This window comes from Cicer arietinum, chromosome 5, assembly GCF_000331145.2.
Source record: "Cicer arietinum cultivar CDC Frontier isolate Library 1 chromosome 5, Cicar.CDCFrontier_v2.0, whole genome shotgun sequence".
NCBI lineage: Eukaryota > Viridiplantae > Streptophyta > Magnoliopsida > Fabales > Fabaceae > Cicer > Cicer arietinum.
The window spans coordinates 70,748,554-70,753,326 of record NC_021164.2 but is presented as its reverse complement, the minus strand read 5'-3'; the positions used below and the strand labels follow the sequence as shown (position 1 = coordinate 70,753,326).

The 4,773-nt window shown below is 25.1% G+C and overlaps 1 protein-coding gene across 1 annotated transcript in view; it reads right to left on the bottom strand.

Annotated features, from left to right (window-relative positions):
* Positions 1-913, bottom strand: part of LOC101511897 (uncharacterized) — a 3,674-nt gene extending 2,761 nt beyond the window's left edge. Inside the window, exon 1 of the mRNA XM_004502961.3 lies at positions 636-913. The gene's annotated coding sequence lies outside the window, so the exon portion shown is untranslated. The remainder of the gene's footprint in view (positions 1-635) is intronic.
* Between the last annotated feature and the right edge of the window lie 3,860 nt (positions 914-4,773).

Below are 4,773 nucleotides of genomic sequence, written 5' to 3'. Positions count from 1 at the left end.
CATGACATATACATTGTACATTAAAATGCTGCCGAAAAAGTAGTCATTGGTGCGCCAATACAAGTGAAAGCAGTGTTACATACCAAAGTTCATTAAACTGAAAAATAGGGAAACTTAAGCACACCACCCAAGAGCTCATACATCAAGAAACAACAGAAGCAAATCGAACCGAGTAAAAAAATTAGATTTCTTCACACACAAGAGTGCGCCCAAAATAGCTTATCTAACTGTTATATTACACAGCAAAAAGAAAGATGCAAGTAAAGAAACCCTAAAACCTATATATTTTCTCAATCACCCCTCCTATTTCCCCAACCATCAAATCAAACAGTAATCGGATCAACCAAACCCGACCGGAACAACTTATTTCGAATAGTAAAAAAGGAAAATGATTAATCACAGTAAAACACATTGGCACCGCAGCAAATCTAGAACGCAAAAACCACAAGAAATTCGAGAAAACTCGTCCGAGTGGCATACATTGAGCTAAAATTAGGGCAACGGAAAACCCTAATCCCCAATTCAGAAAGCATTTACGAAGAACCTCATAAGGAAAAACCTAATAAATGCAAATGCGAAAAGCGAATCAATAAATGGAAGAAATGTGAAGAAGAAAATGAAAAAGGAAAACCTACCAATCGGTGCATAAACGAAAGTTAAAGTGCGAAGAAGAGACAGTTAGAGAGAGTGTGGGGCGACGACAGCAAACGTAGTAAGAAACGAAAGGCGTAGTTGGTGCTCTACATAATAACGTAAGAGAAAACGAATCCTTTTTTCTACTACATACGTAGTACATACTCTCTCTCTCTCTCTCTTAATTAAATTAATTAAATTGTAAACTATTAAACCCTAACTAACCGCCAAAACCCAACAATGCTCTGAAATCATTAATCATCGCTTCTTTGACTTCTTTTCTCGGTGTCGTCGTTGGGATAACGGCAAACGTTATGTCTATGCCATGTTTTACGCAAACTCCATTTACTGCATCTTTTAACGCCGTTTCTTTCCACCGACTAACAAGCTATCTCATGCTCATTTAACCGACCGCATTGTTTCATTGGACATTACAATTTCCAAAGCATCAAAACTATTATCTTCACACAAAACTTCACACCAAGCAGCAAAATCATTTTTTTTTAAAATACCAAAATTATATGCAACAGTTCTTTATAGATCTAGGTTGTTTTTTAAAAAATATGGACAACAATCAATACAAAATTTGCCACTTAATTAAATTTATTTGTAAATAGTATTCTAAATTAAAATATTTATCACACATACAATTTTATTTATGTGGTTAATTTTTAATGAAAGATTAGTAAATTACCATAAACCTTTCAAAGTATCTTAAAAAAAATCTTTCTTTTTTAATGTGTAACAATAGAGTTTTTTTTTCTTTCAAAAAATAATATTTTATTAATTATTAAAAAATATTTTATTAACCACTACAAAATATAAGTGATTAACCACTTATTTAATATATATTTTATTAATTATTCAAATTCAAAATATTAATTTATTGTGTTAAAAAGTACTATAAGTAATTAATAACTTGTATTTTAATGATTAACGAAGAGTCTAAATTATTAATAAAATATATGTTAGATAATTCCTTAATAACAAGTATTTTTTGTGGTTAATAAAATGCTCTAATTAATTAATGATATAAATTCGTATTTGTGTTACAAAAATATCCCTATAATATTTGTTCTAAAATCATTTAAAATGGATAAATACTACACATAATACTTGGGACACGTATGATGTATTGTATTAATGTCAAAAATTTATATTTGATTATATCAACTTTTAGTTGGTGTATCTTTTGGTGGAGACTGGTTATGCAAATCAGCTCAAGATATAAACTCAACTAAAATGTAGTATAGGAATAGTCAGAAGGATGGAGTAAAATATGTAGAATTTATTGAAGGATAAGAAATACTACTTATGTCCTACGTGGGGAGACTCTCGCGGTCATGCAAAGGAAGACGAAATATTGTTTACAGATTACGTATATAAGAATAAGTTAAAGTTCAATGGGAAATTAAGTTTTTAAATATTAGGTAATGTTTGGAAAACACCAATTGCAATTGAATAAAAAATATATCTCCAACCGATGTGAATAAATCTCAAGGTTTTTTATGAGTGGGTCGTCTATTTTCCTTTTAAATAAAATATTTTCACTAATATTTTAGGTTCATTTTTATAGGCATGCTGCCGCAATTTATCCGAAATATTTGCTTAGTTTTGAAAAAATCATGCATGAAATTGATCTAGTCATAGTAGATCTAGTCACAAAACTAAGAAATATATATAATTTATTTAAATTTAGGTATTACAATTTTTTGTTGACAAAAAACTTTAAATACTATTATTGCTTAGTATTTTACTCTTTTATCCTGTTTTTCAAACATTCATTTTGCTAACAAAATGTTATAAGACACATATTAAAAAAATATAAAATTACAATTAAAATAATACTTTTTAAACTTTTAAGAAATTAAATACACAAATCTTTAAACATTATTTATATGTTTGATTATTTTAATACGTTAAAATACCTTTTAAAAGCAAATGTGTGCATGTCTTGTTGTGAATGTTTGCCATCCTCTATAGTGAACCGCATTTTTTAAATTTAAAGAAATAAAGTCAATTACTTTTGTAGTTTTTTTATCTCTAATAGATATAAATAATTAATAACTGCATAGCCCTTTCAAACATTAATATTGAGATCCTCCCAATTTATGAATGAAAAAAGAAGAAGATATTAGTGGGATCAATTTTTAAATGTAATATTATGCCCCTTTATTTTAAAAAATAACAGAAATTTGAACTTTGACAGACAACAAAACTAAATAAGCATTTTATAACTTAGTATAATTTCTATACATTATGTGCGTGGAAAATTTTACACTACCAACATCTTACGATTATTTGTTTGTGTAATTTTCAGTGACACAGTAAAAAAATATTTATTTGTTTATATTGTATTCTTTTACCTAATTAAATAATAGTATATTTGTTTATATTGTATTCTTTTACCTAATTAAATAATAGTATTTGCAATATTCTAATACATTTTTGAATAAATGTATTTCAATTTTTCAATGCATATAAAATATTTCAATTATCCTTTTTAGAGTTTGAGAAGTAGTTTTTTTATTTGCATTTGTTTAAACTTTAAATATTCCCTTTCAAGTTCCTTTAGTTTTTTTCATATAAAGATTGAGATGCAAAAGCCATATATTCAGACCACAATAAGTATAGTCATTTTATTTGGAAGAGATTGAAATAAATAATTTGGAGTTATTGGAATTTTAATTTTAATTTATTCACTCATGCTCTAGGACTCTTTGTTTTTCTCAATTCTTCTTCAACATCCTTATTCTCATTTATTATAATAATAATTAGTAATATTGTCAAAATATAACATGTAACTCTTGATATATGAAAATGAATGTACATTTTTATTAGGGAGAACAAATAGTTCACATTTTTATTCTAACATTTCATTATACATCCTTATCATTTTCTTAGTCATTATTTCATATTATTTTGACGTACGACGAAATTTAATATGCATTGTCTTTTAATTTTGTTATATTTACTATGATTATATTATCATATAACTTATATATATTTGTTCTCTTATAAAAGATAAAACTTGTAAGTCTAGAATCGGTCTCCTTATTTAATTCTGTGTGTAGAAACATTATGTCTATTTTTATTGTCATCACATTTAATTTTCTCTTCAATCAAAAGTTATTGTTACACTTAATAAATTTTTTAATTCATATAACCCATTTAACAATTATTTAAAAAAAACTAGATTCATCAAAAATATAACATAACTCTATTGTTGTACATGTATAAAATATTAATGTTGGTGAAACTTTTAAGTTTTAGTTTTTTTGACACTATCTTTAAATTACATATATATAATAATAAATATATTGCTCATATATTAGGATTTTTTTTATATTCCCTTTTTTTTTATCAAACTGTCACACTTTTAAAAAATAATACTAAAATGTTATATTTTTAAATTCCAACGGTTGATCGCAAGTTTGTCATGCGACAAGCTGAAGGAATTATTTTTAAATGTACATATGTCTAATTGCTTTTTCTTCTCATTTTTGCAATTAGAAAATTATTTATTTAATAAAATAAAAATATTTTTAATATTTAAAAAAACAAAATATTATTAATAAATTAAATTAAATTGAAGAAAAAAAATGCAATTATCTAGATGTGTCAGAACATACAAAACAACATGTTATATTATTTTAACAACTATCTCCTATTTTGTAGATAAATTTAAATTATTTTAACAATAATTTTATATTTTACAGATAAATTAGCAATTTAAATATATATTTTGTTAATGACTTCTTCCTATTTTCTCTCTGAATCAAATAAATAAAAATTATTAATAATAATAATAAAATAAATTATATTGATAAAATAAAATTAATTAAATTAAACAAACAAAATGTATTAAATTAAAGATTTTTTTGTTGTTGATGTATTTAGATCCTTATTATTTTTATTATGACATTTTATTATACATCCTTATTATCTTTATATTAGTCATTTTTTGACGACGAAATTTAATATTCATCAATTTCTGAAATGTTGGCTGAGGATAATCAAATCTAGAAGATCAACAAGCAAAACATTAGAAGATCAAAACTAAAACATAATTGTAAGAGGTCAAATTATAAAACATGTGCCTTTTGTGAAAGACAGAAGGAATCTAAAGCATGTCTAATT